Raw genomic sequence first — 18,572 nt, 5'->3', positions numbered from 1 at the left:
ACATATAGCATATAACATATAATACATAATATATAACATATAACATATAGAATATATAATAAAAGATATAAGATTATAGATAATAGATGATATATGTATGAAATTATCAAAAATTTAATCTAATAACAAAGATAAAACTCCTCTATCTTATATTTTGTAAGCTACTTTAGAGATTACTCATATTTATGCTACAGCAAGGGGAAAGCAGTCAATCCCATGATAGTGTTGACTATGAGAATGTTGAAATGTATTGTTTAATGCAAGGTAAAAGTAACAAAAGTAAATCATGATTTAGCTTTCCACGGAATGAGTATTCATTGAGCTTCAGTCTGTTGTGGTTTCTGGGGTGAGTCCTGAATAGGAAAATGAGAAGCCATCATTCCCCTAGGTTTTACTGTGATGACAAAGATCTATGGACACATTCACTACAGTCAAGCATGGGATGTCAAAGGGGTGAAGAGCTGCGATCCACTGTGTGACCAAGACTTCTGTGACAACACGAGGATGAGTAGAATTCCAAAACAATGGTGGTACTAGAGAAAATGGGAGGGTGGAGCACTCTAGGCTGAAGGAAGAACAGGCCCCCAGAACTCCTTCTGATTAACCCATTGGAGTAGCTTGACTGCAGCAAGATCTAGGAGTCTTCAGGAAGAGAGATCAAGCAGGTAGCCTTACCTGGCCAAGAAAGACCAGGTAAGAACAGAACTTGTACTTAAGAACTGAGAAGGAAGATCTTTTCTTTGTGTTACCTACTTGAGCCACGTCAGCAAGCAGAGTGCAGCAGTCTATGAGGTTTCATAGAAAATACTTGTGTATCTAGATGCTGGGGGCTGAAGGTCTCACGTACCATCCTAAAGTCTTGGTCCTTACTCACTCTGAGATCTTCGCAGTTTAACCACCAACAGGAAGAGGAAACATGGGAAGGAAGTTAGCATCAAGAGTACTGTCTTAGTTACGCTGAAGGCAGTGTACTCTAGAGGACATCTCCAGCTAAAACCTGCAGGTCCCCTTTCAGACTCTGACAGTGCAAAGCAAGAAACAGAAGAGAACACTGTATAGTTATGCTTCTCAGGTTTGGGGTAAAGTTGGTAGAAAATCATGAGTGGGATGGGGAAAACAGACATTAGAGATAGGTAAATGTAAGGACAAGATACTTTGGAAATTAGGGTAGATTAATTCAGGCCTCTTCCATGTGAATTTATACAACTTTTAAATGAGGTTGTTTTTTCCTAAATAGAATCGGGATTATTCTTTATCTATATTTATTCTTTGAAAATTTCATAGCTTTATACATACATCGTAATCTTATCAATCTTCTATTCCCTCCCAACTCCTCAGCTTTAATTCATACATATAACACACGTACATGCACACACACACATATACAGACATACACATGCATGCTCACACAAACCATTATATGCACCTCCTTTGTGTCTGTCTAGTCAGTGATGTGCATATATGCATTATCATGGGACTGTCCACTGGGACATGGCTAATGTGCTGCTAGCCATCCCTCAAGGAAAAGTGACTATTTCTCTTATTGTCACCATCACCTGCCACTTGCTCCTCAGCTAGGGGTGGGGACTCTGGAGTCCCTCATCATCTATGCTGAGACTTTTAGCTGGCTTGATGTTGGGTGACAGTCCTGTCACACCTAGAACACTGCATCTCACAGAACTCATTCCCACCATCTAGCTCTTGCAATCTTCCCACCTCTTACTCCTCAATCTTCCCAGAGCCTTGTGATTGATCCAGCTCTCTATGGCCACTCTTCTCAGCGCTTCATGGATGTTACAGACTTTTCATTGTTCCAAATGGTTGCTTATGGATATTTATCCCCCAATACAAATTTCTTTGAGTTTAGTTTCAGGAAGTCAGCCAAATTAGAGAGGGGATTTGTTGATATTCAGCTATAATCTGAGAAGCAAGAGATAGGGGGAAAGACATTTTTGTAAAGCCAAGCCAAGATCTGCAGGTAAAAAACCACAATGAACTGAGAGACAAATAAGACCCCCGCCATGTACCAACCTGAGCTGCTGAGGCCCAATGTTGTCTTTAGTCCTTTTCTTTTTGAGTGTATGCCGTGTTTGTTCTCGTATGTTTGTGTGTGTCTGCATGTCATGGCGGTCAGAAGTCCTGACTTTTCTGAGACAAGGTCTGTCATTGAACCTGGAGTCCACTGAATTGGCTTGACTAGCTAGAAATTTCTTGGGATCTCCCCTGTCTTTCTGCCTCCACAGTTCTGGAATTATAGGTGCAATGTAAGTACAGTGTGGTCAGACCCAGTGTTGGTTGGTTGGTTTGTTTGTTTTGGTGTGTTCTTAGGGGATTGCATTCACATCATCTATGAGTTGCAAGGGCTTTACAAACTCTGCCCTAATCAGTGATTCAAACTTAAGGGAATCACAGAAGTAAAATTCACTTCAATGGCTGGATAATGGGGACAAAATAAGACTGGGACTTTTGTTTGCCAAGGGGCAGCAGGGAAATGATTTAAGGCAAATAAAGTGAGAAGGGAAAATGACAAAACTCTCAGTCAGCAAAGAGTGTTTCTTCCTCTGGTGACCTGGGGGCAAAGAACAGAACTGTTTGGGTAAATCCAATGCAGTGCAATTAAGACTAATATCATGAACCCAAACAAAGGAAAAACCGAGCTAAGCAAAGGGCCATTGAAAAAAAAGTTTTAACAGCCAAGACTGATTATAAAGCATGCTCTCACGGGAAGGTACCTTAGCTAATGTGAAGTGAAATGTTTAGAATTAAAATGAACTGTGGAATATCATATGCACTACTAAGAAATATGCCAACCATTAAGTGATAATTGAATAGAGAAATAGTTTCTGTGTCTCGTTCCTAAGATATTACCAAGCTCCAAAGTTTCTTTTCTTAAGGCAAGAGGAGAGCCTGTTTTAGTGATTGTGGTTACTAATCTCACTGAAGATACTGAAAGCTCTAAGAGCAAACACCAGCACAACTTGGCTCACCTCCTGTTTTCAAACTGTTCACTTTACTTGTGCCTGGAACAAAAAAGGATCAGCCCATGGCTAAAAGGCCCACAAAGGCTTTCTTAAAAGGCTAATTTACACAAGGCATGATTTAAATGAATGTCTCCATTGACTGCCTTGGGAGACCAATGTGAGATATCCTGTCTCTAGTACATTTAAAAACCATGAAAAATTTGCTTTGTCTGTGAGAGGAGAGGGGTTATGGTAGAATTCTAACTTCTATAAATATATAGTCCTTTTGGTTTGGACAGAGTTAAAAAAATCACTTGAAATAAAATGTTTGAACACTTGTCTCAATTATTATGCTGCAAACCATAGGTCTCCTGGTGCCAGCAAGAACTGGCAGCTTAATCAAGTGATGCTGGCAGCTCTGTGTGAGGCATTCTCTCCACCTTGCAAGGAGGATGGGAGACCAGAACAGTTGAAAGCAAGAGGCCCTGGCCTCAAATGGAGCAGCTGAGCCTTAAAGACCCTTAGTCATCGTTGTCAGGGATGCCTGCTGGATATCAGTTCAGATAATTGTATTTCGCTTGTCTAGTGCCTCTAGCAGTTTTGAAGAGGAGGGGGGCGGTTCTTCATTTCCCATCAGAAATTGCTCAGCAGTTGAAGCTTTGCTTAATTAAACAACTGCTGTGTGGGTGTCCACAGGTGGGATTTCTGTCAGTGGTCAGTGAAGCGATCCCTCCACAGGCCCAGGCCAGACATATTGCCTCAATGTGAATTCTCTCTGGGGAATAGTCTAATCCAGTGTCTCCAGGAAGGAAAACAAATCAATCTTGATAAAATAAAAGAGAGTTTAGAAATCAAAAAGGACCTTGTAGGTTTTAAGAGGTTTTGTTTTCATTTATATATTTTTAGATAGTTGTTTTCCTTCCTCCTTCCCTCTCTGTCCCTTTCTATTCTCTCTCCTCTTCTCTCTTGATAAGATTCCATGTACCTGGACCAGCCTTGTGGTCACTGTGCGTTTGAGGAGACTTTGCATTTATAATCTGATTGCCTCTACTTTCAAGGTGCTGGGATTACACATCTGTACTGCCAGGCTCAGTTTTATGTGGCACTGGAGATGGCCGTGCATAGATCTAGTGCTTCGTGCATACCAGACAAGCACTCTGCTCACTGAGCTACATCTCCAGTCTGCCTTCATTCATAAGCAACAAAAACGAACAAACAAATACTTATAATATGTAAATTATTTTCAAAATTTCATTAAACTTACATCATTTCCTTTCCCGTCTCTTGCTCCCATCACACTCCCACTTGACCCTCTCCACAGGGCAGAGGCCTCCTCTTCTTTAACTATTTTTGTGACATTCACATATAAATGAATAAATACATGACTACAAACATCTGAGTCCATTCATTGTTGCCTACATAAGTACATTTTTAGGGTTGACCAGTTAGTTTTGGATAACCAAGTGATTATCCGATCAAGGGACTCATCCTTGCGGAAGGCTAATTCTCCTCTCAGCAGTTCTTAATTGCTTGTCACTCTTTGTCTAAGAGCGGGGCTTTGTGAGATCTCCCCCATTCCTACTGCCTGTCAGTTGTTGAAATTGTTCAGATCTTGTTTACTCAGCCACAATGTTGGGATTTCCTGGGTGCAGTTTCTCTGCCATAGCTAGAAGTCTCAATCTTGCAGTAGAGTTTCTAGCCTTTGGCTCTTACAGTCTTCCTGCCTCCTCTTCTGTCGTGTTCCTGAGCCTTAGAAGCAGGGGTTGTGCTGTTGATGTATCAGTTTGATGATGTATGATGGAAATCCCTCTGTCAGCTGATTTCCATACTATGAGGAGTTGTATCTTTCTGCAATGGTCTCCTTCTGCAATAAAAGAAGCCTCATTGGTGAGGAATGGGGGCTACACTTACGAGGGGGTGAAAGGGTAAGTATGAAGGGTGCAGTTAGGAGATTAACCTGGAGTCTTTTTTTTTTTTTTAAGATTTATTTATTATTATATCTAAGTATACTGCAGCTGTTTTCAGACACACCAGAAGAGGGTGTCAGATCTCATTACAGATGGTTGTGAGCCACCGTGTGGTTGCTGGGATTTGAACTCAGGACCTTCAGAATAGCAGTCAGTGCTCTTAACGACTGAGTCATCTCTCCAGCCCTAACCTGGTGTCTTTACCAGGATCTTAGCAATGTTTTTCTTTCATATACTTTTTATGCACTTTAATCCTAGTTGCCCATTTCATTTTTCTTTCTTCAGTATATGGACCAGTTTAGCCTGGTTGTCTATTAGTCAGCTTTCTACAGGGGTCTTGGGCTCAGTCAGGCTTGGTAGAAAATGTGAATAAAAGAACAGTCTCATCTAGTTTGCTGGCCTTTGTTCCAAGGATTTGGGAGGACTTGATTCCTAAACCACCAGGGACTCCTTAGTCGCCTTTCCTTTGTTTTTATTTACTAAGAGTGTTCTCAGCTAAAGAGTTTCATTAGATGAAAAGTCAGTTGGCAGTCTAGATGCAAAGTACTCAGGAATATGGGTGCACTGAACTGAAGGTCAATGTCGTATGGCTGAATTGTTAGAGTCATTCTGAATGTGTTTCAATGATGAATTTTTCCACAGGCCTAGAATTCCCTTGTAGAAAAAAATTTACACTTAAAAATAAAAGTTACCTTTCATAGACTTAAAATCTGCCATTAGTAGGATAAACTTTTTATATGAGGTATATTTTGGTAGGTTCTGTTAGTGTGGTAGTATAAACATATTGCTCAACCTTATTTGTTTTTAAAATGGCTTTTTAGAAAGTAAGAGATTGAACTCAGGGTCTCTAGCATGGAACTACAGTCACAGTTGTTCATTGGTAATCGATGTTGTCCCCTTTAGCTGTAAAAGGAATGATTCTTCAGTGATGTTCCTTCTAGTGATTTTTAGATTATGGTAGAGATTTACAGTAGCAATTGAATACAAGATGCTGTATTGTAATTGAATTGATTTGTAAAGTTGGCATTTAAAAATATACTTTTATTGTTGCCTTGAGACTTTCATACTTCATACAATGTATTTTGATCCTATTGAGTCTTCCTGGCACCTCTTCTGGGTGCTCCCTGAGCTTTGGGGGAGGTGATGCAGGTGTCCTACTTATGGCTGAGCACTCCACTGACATTTATTCTCTGGACTTTAATCGGTGGTAAAGCTACAGTTTTTATATAGGAGAGCTAGTACATTGTTTTTATTTACTTACTATGGGAGAAAGTATCACTTCTTTTTTCTTTTCTTTCCTTCCTTCCTTTCTTCTTTCTTTCCTTCCTTCCCTCCTTTCTTCCCTTCTCTCTTCCTCCTTCCCTTTCTTATTTCTTTCCTTTTTTCTTTTGAGATAATAATACATGTGTTTTACACATTCTTTAATACATTTCTGAGCTACATACCTAGCTAAGAAACTCAAAAATGAATTTTAGAAAAAAAAATCAAATACCAAACCCAACCCCACAGTTAGCCAGCTTTGTTCACTGAAGGGAAATAAAAGCACAACGTCCACAGGATGCCCTCTGATCCTCATTCCTTCAGCCCTACCACTGACACCTATTTTTGTTTTTAGTAAATATCAGAAGGAGAGTTAAAGTTTCTAAGTTTCTTTTAGAGTGGTAAAGCCCTTTTGTGAAAAACTGAATTTTTATTGTCTGTGAAAAAAGTCCACTTCAGCAGTGTAACTGATTAAGTTTCTAAATGGTGAGATGGTGGCCATCAATTCAAGCTATTTCTCATTTGAAGGTAGTGTGCTGTCTGTAATATAGTCCACATTTCTTACCCTCCAACTTTATTTATACACTTACATTTCTTTCTCAGTTCCAGGAAACTATTAAAATGGTTTATATGGCCACAGAAAATTTAAAAAGAGAACTAATAGAGAATGAATATGAATAACATGGATGAAGAAAAAGAGTTTAAGCAGAAATTAGAGAAAGAATTAAACTTTTGGAGGCAGGATGATGGCAACAGGTCAATATTTCAGCTCTTCTTCACTTCTAGAAGAGAGTCATGAACTTGAACTACACAGACTGTAGAAAACTGAAAAGCAATCATTGCTGACACTGAAATGGGCGTGCTCCCTCCCGTGTGTCTTTATCAAGAAGACAGTACCTGGTTGGCCTAGCCATCTGACGTGTGTTGAAGAAATTTTACCATTTATGTTTTACAAACTCCATAGTTGACGATGAGAATAATAATAATAATAATAAAAAAAAGTAACTCAAAATGTTTCCAGAGTCAGCAAATTTGAGGACAAGGAGAGCATTCAGACCAGCTAAGCAGACAATAAGCGAATCCCTGTATTGTTTTATTTTTTTTCTCCTTCTACAAATCATTTCCTCATTTTAAGTCAAGAAGGAAATAGAAGGCTGAGAACTTTGGCTGGAACTGGCTTTTTCAAAGCCTTTCTCACAAGTGTGAAGAGGAACTGGGGTTGCAGGGTTCTGTAGGAAGAGCGATGTAGCCGCCGCGGCCACACAGAGATGAAAGAGCCACATTTTCCTAAGCATTTCTTCTGTGATTGGAGTTTCAAAGAGCGATGGATTTAAAAGGGCACCGGGGCGGATGCTGGCTTTTTGACGTAGTTCTGGCTGGGAAGCCGTGTGCTTAGACAGAGTAGAACACTTCACAAGTAAGTTCTAAGTCCTGCACGGAAGTAGCTGCAGTTGGAAAAATAGGAAGAGATGGTGGATCTATTAAGTTTCTTGGATAATTAACTTGGCATCTTTAGCTCTGCTAAACCAATTTAGTGATCTCTTAAGTAGATCTGGTTTATATACCAGCGGAACTGAAATGTTACAGATATTCCTTTTTCTCAAACCATAAAGCAGCACACAAGTTATGTCTCGCTCCCTTTTATCTCACTTAGGGTTCGGATTTTGATAGGTACACAGCATTTCCCTGGGGCTTTCTTTGAGCAATTTAGTAATTTTCTTTTCTGTGACATTAAGGTTGATTTCGGGGTTCAGTACAACACAGAAGTTTCATCATCAAATTATATCAAGTTATTATAAATTTTTCACTTTTTCATGTATGATGTATATATGTATGTATGTATGTATATGTGTGTGTGTTTATTTATTTATTTAAAATCAGGATGCCATTAAGTCTCCCAGCCTGGACTTGAACTCACTCTGCAGTTCACACTATAGAACTTGAAGGTGTCTGTCTTCTCCTTGGACTCCCAAATAGCTGAGATTATACACTTGGGCCACCAGGTTTGGCATTGACTTTATTTTTTCACTATGTCTCCCAGCAGGCTTTGAACTCACTATGTAGTGTGACTGGCATTGAACTTGCAATCTGCTCACCTGTTTCCCAAGTGTTAAACTTTCAGGGATGTGTTGCTATACTTGACAAAGAGCTTTAGCAAAGAGTTCTGCTTCAAAACAATTCTGCCCTTTTCTGTCTCTTATACAAAGAAAGGAATAGAACACAGTTGAAAATCACTGGCCAGGAGAGGAGAGCTTAGATCCAAGTTCTAGGTGCTCTGCTGACTCTTACCACCTTGCCTGAAGAGAACATCCTCAACTGTTCTGTGATTTGCCTCTAGCCACACTTAGTGGTCTTTCTAAGAGTGCTTTCTTTTAATCAGTAAAAACATTTCAAAGCAAAACCTTTCCTTAGAAACACATCATGTAAACTCACAGTCAATGAGCTACGTTTTATGTGTTTTGGTCTCAGGAGAGTGACTACTTGATTCTGTCAGCTGGGACCCAGCCATAGTTGTGAACCTGCTACAAACACTATTACACATATTCCACACACACCTGCACATAGAAAACTACTTCTTCAGATGGGAACAAAGGTGCTTCCTGTGCCCTGAAAATGGATATCATTAAATTTTCATTTTAACTTATGTATTTGTTTTTGATCCTTTTAAATTCTGCATTTGTGAGTGTGGAGTAATTTATATGAGATAAAAATTAAGATAAATTGCATATGCTTAATAATGTTCAATATTAAGCCTATTGAACTAAACTTCAGTCAAACTGGAGTGAAAGTAGAAAGTTTTGCTATGTGGTTAACTCATTTCTCATTTACATTTCAACAGCTGCATGCAGTTCAACAATTGTCCATGAATGGTCAAAGCCAACAATAATGTTATTCTCAGATAGCAGAGTTTTCCTTACTTAGGAAGTAATAGGGGAAAAGAAAATAGAAAAAGAAAAAGACCGTTAAGGATGCCACCTCCATCTTGGAGCAGCACAATGCATGAAAAACACAAGCTGAATTTGGAATTTGCCAAACTTGACTACTGTAAGAGCTTCCAGGGGTATTGGCTTTCCAACCAAACTGAACTGCTGAACCAGGCACAGCAGCATTTTTTACATAAAATCATATATTAGCTTTTACTTTACCACTCAAGTTCTGCTGATTTTCATAGCTAATTTTGATAGCTTATGCCTTTTAAGAAAATGACACAAGTCTTTATTCTCTTATTCTTCACTTTAGGCCAAATTCATTTGATAGTAGTTGTTGAGTGTCTGTAGAAGTAGAAAGCAATGTGTCTTTGTGAAGCCCCTCCCTGTAAACACCAGAGCAGTGGGACTCTGTGGTGGTTGGAATATGCTTGGCCCATGGGAAGTGGCACTGTTAGGAGGTATGGCCTTGTTGGGGGGAGTGGTTCACTGTGGGGTGGGCTTCGAGGTCCTATGCTTAAATTCCCACCAAGGTGGAAGAGACCTTCCTCTTGGCTACCTGCAGAAGACAGTCTCCTTCTGCCTGCCTTTGGGCCAAGATGTAGAACTCATGGCTCTTCCAGCAACAAGTCTGCCTATGTGATGTCAGGCTTCCCACCATGATGATAATGGACTGAACCTCTGAAAGTGTAAGCCTGCCTCAATTAAATGTTTTCTTTTATACTAGCTGTCTTGATCATGGTGTCTCTTCACTGCAATAGAACCGCAACTAAGACATAGTTCCAGTTGTAATGTCTTTTTGGTTGCTGTGACAAAATACTGTGACAAAAGCGAGTGAAAGATGAAGGTCTGAGAGCTAGACAAATTCCTCAACAGGGAAAGCAGCGTAAAGAAATAGTTAAGACAGCAAACTTCTAGCTTCTTCTTTACCTTCCTGACCTGAGACAAAGGCCCAGCAGGCTTTGCTTCTGCCAGTAAGGCCCCCTCTTCTGGCCAGCTGGTTCAGGCTGGTCTCTCTCTCTCTCACACACACACACACACACACACACACACACACACACACACACACATACACGCACACGCACACGCACACGCACACACACACACACACACACACACACACACACACACACGCACGCACACATTCACTTTAAGTTGTATGTCTATAAACTCCAATCCAAAATTATGGAGGTGAAAAAATCCCAGGTAATCAAATACACTTAAAAAACCCATCCTTTCAAGAGAAAGACAGGCTTGGCCACTTGCCCTCTCTGCTCTGCATGGAGTCTTCCCTCCCCACCCCCATCTCTCTCTGTGATGTTTCCTGTCTTTTAATTCCTTAATTGTCAGAGAAAATGAATATAAACAAGCCCCCTAGATGCTAACAAACAGGAAGTGTTTATTTTGGCTGTAGTTCCAAACGGTATTTAATCTCTCATGGAGAAAGTGTGCTGACAGGCACTGGAGGCCAGGTTGTAACTTTTTGATAACACCTTGAGGCCTGTTCTCAGCGACGTAGTTCCCCCATTAAGGCTCCACTCCTAAAGTTCCATAACTTTCCCTAACAGGATCAGTAGCTGGGAATCAAGTGTTCAAATGCATACGATGATGAAGGAGATTTCACACCCAAACTATAACTTTTCTCAAAAGGGCTCTTTCCCTGTATGCCTCATGGACATCATTACTTGAGTTAGTTGGTAATGATAATAGATCCTGTACTTTATCTTTCTAGGCTCAGAAGCCTGACTTCTTAATCTCTGAAAGTAGCTTTGTCTCTTAGGGAGAGAAACTGAAAACTGCATACTCGGATGTGTATGTATGTAAATGTGTGTGTGTATGCTTGTGTGTATATAAATATATCTCTCAAAGTGGCTGAATTACCAACCTCTTCAGTACTGTGTGATAGCAAAAATGGTTATAGTCTCTGTGTTAGATGAGTGTTTAGTTTTTCCCAGGCAAGCTGTGTACCAAGTATTTGCTTGTGAGCAATGACAGAGTTAGGTTTATGATTTGAATGTTTCAAGACACTAAGTAAAGAACATAAGTGTGTCTGATGTCCAGTGGTGCTGTACATAGAGAAAAAAAGATGTACCATTTCATCTTCATGATACTCCAACATTTGCTAGTTTTTTCTGTTTTCTCCCTTGTTTCTCTAAATATATTATTATATGTCTTTAGGTGATTTTACATCATTTCTACTCAAAATCATGACAAGTTGAACTTAAAATTTATCTTCTATGGAACAATACCATTTGCCACATTTTCAACTTGTGATAGACATTGAAGCGTCTATAGGAACCAAAATATTGTGCACTGCAGGTTCCTTGCAAAAGCCGCTGTATGAGCTCACTGCGGATTTAATTGATTAAAGGCCTCGTATCCTGCAGTGTCTTTAAAGACAGTGCCTTTTGGTAGAATTGACAAACTGGGGCTTGTTTTTCTTGTGGGTTCCAAATGCTCTCTTATTTTCTATTGCTGCGGAGATGTGCTGTTTCCCTTTAAGCTTCACCTTTCTCCGTAGGTGGGCTGAGAGAAAAGGTAGCCATAGACTTTGAAGATGAAAGCTAAGAAAGTAGTTCCAGAAAAATAGCTTCATGTGCTCACTCTACGGCTTCCCTTTGATTTATTGCATGCCGACCGTACTCAGCGCACCATACTAATTACTTTATGTTGGCTGCCAGCTGCCAGCTGCCTGGGCTTCCTCAAGTCTCAGCTTTTGGAAAGCTTATGATCCCATGATATTTAAATAAAAATGATTTGAGGTCCCAAGGGGTCACTCACAAAATTGGTGGCAGTTTCTTAGTCACCCGGTCCTTTAAATTCCTCTTTCCATTGATGTTCCTCTTTTCCTTAGGTTGTGTCACTCTCAACTGTGGCCTACTTTCTTCTCTCAGTCAATGGAATAAAGTCACATTTTTATCTCCTCAAGTGCTAGCCACAGGATAGAGTAACAGCATTGTTATAAATGATTTGCAGGTCACATAACAGACTTGAGTGTCAGATTTAAGAACAGCTATCATATCCTTAGTTGTTTAGTTGTACACAATAGTTGGTGTTATAAAATATAACTTATTATATATATATATATATGTGTGTATGTGTGTGTGTGTGTGTCTGTGTACCATGTACTTAGTGAACACAGTGTTGACAGAAGGCAATGGACCTTTAGCATTGGAGCTACTGGATAGCCTCTGTGTGGGCATTTGGAACTGAACTGAGGTCCTTCAAAAGAACAGCAAGTGCACTTAACTGATGAGCCATTCCTCAGCCCAGTATTCTCATATTTTTAAAAAGTCTTTGCCTTTTTAAAAAGTGGAAAAGATTGGTAAACTGCATGCAGCTGGGAAGAACTCTCCAAACCAATGCCCTCCAAACAAAGGAAGTAACAGGACTGTGTTTTGGAAGAATCTATACTAATTTAAGAATGCATTATATGGGTAGGCACATTCTTGAGCATACTCAATTTGAGGTGATATTTCAAGAAGGAAAGATGATGAATATATATTTAGGCATTTAAAAAGGCTAATGTGACAGACAGGAGCAGTTTGGGGCAAGCTAAGGTTACTTCATAAAGACAGAGGATGCAGACATCTCTGGGATTATCCAATTTTCTCCAGTAATTTTTTTGGGGTGGGGGAAGGGAGTAGTCTTCTTTTCTTTTCTATTTCTATTAGCTTATATTAAATACACAACATAGAGGTTTCACGATGACATTTTGTATATTCACATAATTTTCTTCGATCATGAAATGACATTTTGAATGGGCTTTCCCTGAGAAATGTTTGCTTCACTTAGAGTTAGGCAAACTGCCTCCTGAGAAACATCTCGGGGAAGTAGCCTTCACTAACTGGCTGTGACCCTAGAACATTCTAGGAATATCTCAGCCACAAGCAGTGGTGATTTGCTCCTGTAATTCTGTCACTTGTTCCTTTTCCCAGCCTTGGGTCAGGGAATCTCTCATCTGTCTTTTGGCTGAGCCGGCTCATCCTTAACCCCCATCTTCCCTATTCTAACCCCTCCCTCTTGGCCTGCTGCTGGGAACTCAAATACGTTTATTTTTCTGTATTTAAATGAATTTAATTTTTTCATCCTCCTGATCACATGCTGAAGGTTGTATTTCACAGGAGAAGGAAGCAGACATGCTGAGTCACTGACTGGTAGAAGGGCATCTTTTTCGAAATGATCCTGATATCAGCCTTTAGTTTCTTTATGCCTCTTAAACATGACTAATCACACTGTTAGCTAAGTGGGAAGCCAGGACAAGGCTTCAGGTGTCTTAAGCTGGGACTGGAGATATTTAAGTACAGCACCTGCTAGTGAATCCAGATGTCCCTTGAAAGCTGCTCTTCTAAGTATCTGCAACATCTCAAGCATATCCAGTGCATCCTTCTTGCCCTCTTCATGAACCCTCATAAATAGACCTGTACTTTTCATTGTCTTGTCTGTATCTTTGTTTTCATTCACCTAAAGCTGTATTCTTTAAAATTTTTACTTATATGTATGTATGTGTCTGCACGCATGTATGGACATGAGCATACAGGTTCCCTCAGAAGCCAAGCAAGCTCACTAGATCCTCTCAGGCTGGAGTCTATGGGTAGTTATGAGCTACCTGACTTGGGTGCTGAGAGCTGGGCTTCATTTCTCTGCAAAAGCAGTAAGTGTTCTTAACCATTAAGCCATCTCCAACTGTACTATCTATCTATCCATCTATCCATCTATCTATCTACCTACCTACCTTTCTTTCTTTCTTTCTTTCTTTCTTTCTTTCTTTCTTTCTTTCTTTCTATCAATGTATATATATAGTATGTATATATGTGTATGTATATTTGCATTTTTTCATGAGTTCTGTGTATTCATAGTATGTGTGTGTTCAAACTATGTGAATCCATACTATGAGTTTTAACATGTATATAAAGTACATGCATGTGAGTGGGGAAGGCACATAGAAACTCGAGGTTGATGTGTGAGGGATTTTTTTTTTTTTATCATTCTCCTACCTTATCCTTTGAGGCAGATCATTCTTCCACCTTATCCTCTCAACCAAACCCACAGCTCTATGATTTGGCTAGTATTGTCTCAATATACAGCTTGCTAAGAGCATCTCCTATTTCTACCCTCAGAGGCTAGAATGACAGGCAGCCAGTCAAACCTACCTCCCATTCACACAGAGTCTGGGAACTTGAGGTCTGCCCCCTAAGTTTGTATGACAAGCACTTTAACCATTGAGCCAGCTCCCCAGTTCTGGATCATACTTTACAAAAGTTATTGAAAGCATGTTCATGCTTATGTTGTGGGATCTATACAAGCTTTTTGATGCTTGAAGTAATTTGCTGGCAGTAATAAAACCAGCAATCAGCTGAGCATTGCTGCCCACATGCTCAAAAGCTCCCAAAGTGGCAATCCTCGGTTATTTTTGACCATATTTTCTGTCAAGAAAGAAAATAATTTGAATAACAAAAATTCCTTAAGTACATAATTACCACCATTAACTATTCATTACCTGGGCTTCTCTCTTTTGCTCTTAAAGGATATAAAAACTTTCTGGCTTTGGAGGTTCAGCTGAGCAAAGGAAAAGGGTGGTTCAGATGTCAGGGCAGTTGCTGCCTGAAACGAAGACCTGCGTTCAATTGCCTGAACCCACAAGGTGGAAAGGCATTGTCCCTCTGACATGGGTTCCGTGGCATGTATCTCCCCACAGCCCTGCAAAATAATACATGTAAATTTTTTTTGAAAAGAAAAACTATTTCTCTCCTGGTTTTCTTGGTGTGGTTGAATTGAAAATAACAACAAAAGCGAAACTCTGCTGTGATGCACAAAAGAGCAACACACGAGCAAAGCACGGAGTTCCTGATGGAGGTCTGGTGGGGGTTCCGGCGTTCAGTCGAGGGCTGTGATGTTTTATTAAAAAAAAATTAAACTAGTTTGTGGGGGTTCGTCATGGTTAGTCGTGATGCTTAGGGGAGATATAAACCGAGAACCTTGGGGATGTTAGGGGTTAGACTATCAGGACGCCACCAGAGGAGCAGACACCGTTAGTTTAGTTAAGGAAACGTACATAGAATGGGCGAACTTGAGAACATTATGAAAAGAAACAGCACGGTTCCTAGGAGAGGATCCAGGGGGAAATTAGGGTATTACTTTGGGCAAACACACTTTCATATTTCTAGGGTTTTCTTCCTCCGCCACTTTCATTTTTATGATTACTGTAGGGAGCCACTTAGATAGCAAGGGAGTTGGAACGGAGAAAGCGATTTCCAACTTGCGCAACCAAAGAGAGCTGTCTCTTGTTGTAGGGCTTCGGCTGCAGTCTGTGGGGGATTGAGGGGCTTTGCAACCGAGTCAAATTATGAAACTTTTAGTACAATGTTCGCAAAGTACTTCTTACAGAAATTGGGTGTAGTTTTCCAAGAGATCATTTTCCCTGTAAGTTTCAATAATGCACATTTGTTCGTTTGTGTGCCTTGGGCTAAATTATTACTAGTTTTTATTAAAAACTAATTTTCAGAATCTTTTCAATTCTCCATCTGGAATATTATACGCTGAACATGAATTTTTGTGTGGGTAGGTAACCCAAACACAATAATTACGTCGTAGAAAATTCATTGCCTTCTTCTGCAAGCAAAGGTTCAGTGTTTTACCTGATTAGTTATGTGTCGGGTACACTGGAGAGTCAGAAGGCAGAAAGTGTTTTCTCATTCTGTCTGTGCCACGACAGAATGTTTGTATGTGAGCACTCACCTACTTTTATACCATCTAGACCATAAGCCTGTTTTCTTAAAGGTATTCTAAAGTGAAAACATCATAAATTCTTAAAATGGGAAAATAAAAAAAGACCCTTGTTGCCTTCTTTTCTTAATTCTTTCCTTCTGGTCATTGTCAACAAAAGTCTTTTTTGTTTGTTTGTTTGTTTGTTTTCTTTTTATATTTAAAAGTAAGTTATTAGTAAGATTAAGAAAGTAAACGCTGGGACATCACCCATGACCCAAAGTGTTCTAAGGAGAAAAGTAAAAGTTTACTACTCCCGAGGAGGAGTGAGGGTTTGCCAGGGCTATTGAGCTCTGGAATGCTAACTGTCCCCAGATGGGGCTGCAGCCTCAGGAGCAGTGAGCAGCGGAATCTGGCTTGCCTTCATGGGAATAACTCTGTTCTGTATTTTGTGATGCATCATCCTATGAAATTAAATTAATTTGAGAGGGTTAGTCATGGTTAGTTGTGATGCTTAGGGGAAACATAAACTGTCAAAGGCAGCTATGCTGTAATTTTTATTATCACTCAGACAGTTTTCTAACCACATAAAAGTCCTTGGGCCTTAAAATTAAAGTGAAGATGGAATGGCTCTTATGATTGAAGAAACGATTTAGGTTGTGTAACTCGGGCAGCTGAGCATCACTGACATTTCACAAAATTAGGGGTTGTGAGGAGGAACTGGGGTATCCTGTCTAAACTTTACAACTGTGGAGGAGGAACTCATTATGCTTGCATTCTACAGTGCTATGCATTTGGGGAGAAAGGAGCATCAGTGAGCATGAACCAAACATTGGATTAGAGCTCATGACTCATCAACAAGTCATTATTTTAACTGTAAGCCCTTTTCCTTGTTGTTAATGTTTATTCTATACATTGATATCTGTTCATTCTTTATTTAAATATCCATCTTCACTCTATATAAGTATAGATTTGAACAATATGTGTGTATTCACACACATATGTGATGCACTGATAAAGATGTATTCATGTATGTATGCACACATAGGTACCTCATTCATTGGCACTTAACTAGCTTCATACACTTAGAAACCATTTCATCCTAATGAGATAATAGTCTTCCATACTCACTGAAGTTATTTTCAGTAATGAAAAGAAGCACAAGTAGACTAGTTCAAGTGTGAGCACGAATCATTCATCCACTGACTGAAGGGTGAGTGGGATCTTCTTGCTTCCCCATCTCTGAGTTATGATGTATAGCATTCTGACAGGTAACATGGATGTGTGAAAAAGTGATTGACACCCTCCTCATATTTAGGTATTATTGGCATTATTAAAAATCTTACTTTCAAAGACTTGATAATAGGAGAATTAGTCTTTGGCTGGTGACACAATCAGTTTTAAAGTGATTTCATCCTGAACTATGTTAGGAGAAAGGCCTGATGTGTATTCACTCACAGAGTTTTGGTAGCATGTGACTGACTATTTCAATACCTCATTACAAGGAAGAAATTTAAAGACAGTCTTATTTTAATTTTTTGGCGAGGTGTGGGCAAAGATATAGAGGTCAGGGGCCTACTTGCAAGAGATGTGTCCCTTCTACAGTGTGGACTCTGGGGATGTAACTGTGGTCCTCATCATCAATGGCAATTGTGTTTACCTGTGAACCTTTCTCAACAGCCCAGGGACTTTTTTCTTTAAAGAAAACAACAACAACAACAACAACAAAATCAATGGCTTTGAAATGTCACCATGATCTCAACATCTTTCATTTATAAAGATAACACTTAGTTTGACATCTATGTATGAATGTTTCTAAATTATAAACAACTAGGCCATGAAGTTTATAATGAAGTGCCTTGTAATCACGAGTCAGTGGGCCCACCCTCTCTGAGAAACCCACCATAGAAGCATCTTATGAGGACAAGAGGATTTTAGTCCCCTGGGGGAATGCCAATTGTGGTCAATACGAATAGATTTCACTTTATGAGAAGGTAAGGGAGATGCTACAGTAGTGCACCACGCTACAGCTGTACACATATGCTATGCCATCATATGTATCAGTTCATAGTATAACTGGGTAGTTCCACGCAGTGATATAAGCTGGAAGCCAGTTGAAAAGAAGTCTCAGAGTATAAGTACTCCTGGCAAACACGGTTGGTTACTTCAGAGTATTGTTTGCTTTTCATGTTCAGTGTGTAAAAGACTTAGTTGACATGCACCTTTCTGCTTGAATCCAGAAGTAATGTCCCTTAACAACTTGGGATACATAGGCCTTTGCAAAGAACAAACATGAGCAGTAACTGCCCTGGTCTTCTTTATTTGGTTCCAAGGAAAGTCTGATTTATGGTTCTGTCTCTGGTGTTGGAAAGAGGCCTCAGCCACTGGAAATCTCCAGAGTCCTGGGAGAGCTGAGGCTATGGTCCACCGCACTTGTAGAGTTCCAAAGCCCCATGTTCTTTTGGCCAAGTCTAAATGTTAATGGTTTTCTGGGCTCTTATTTACTAGTCCTAGCTCTATTAAGAAGTGAAGGCTGATTTCTAAATGGTGTCTTTGAGATTTTAGACTATATGCTCAATCAGAATTTCTTTACAACATTTTCAGTTATCTGTGAATATTTTGTGGAAAAATAAGTCACTTGTTGCATTTCTCACTTTTATTTTTTTGAAAAATGTTGCATACCTTTTCTTTTCTTTTTCCTCCTCTTCCTTCCTCATATCTCCCATATCTCCTCCTCTTTTTTTTTTTTTTTT

This window comes from Mastomys coucha, unplaced genomic scaffold, assembly GCF_008632895.1.
Source record: "Mastomys coucha isolate ucsf_1 unplaced genomic scaffold, UCSF_Mcou_1 pScaffold22, whole genome shotgun sequence".
In the NCBI taxonomy this organism is placed as follows: domain Eukaryota; kingdom Metazoa; phylum Chordata; class Mammalia; order Rodentia; family Muridae; genus Mastomys; species Mastomys coucha.
Note: the sequence above shows the minus strand (reverse complement) of the source record.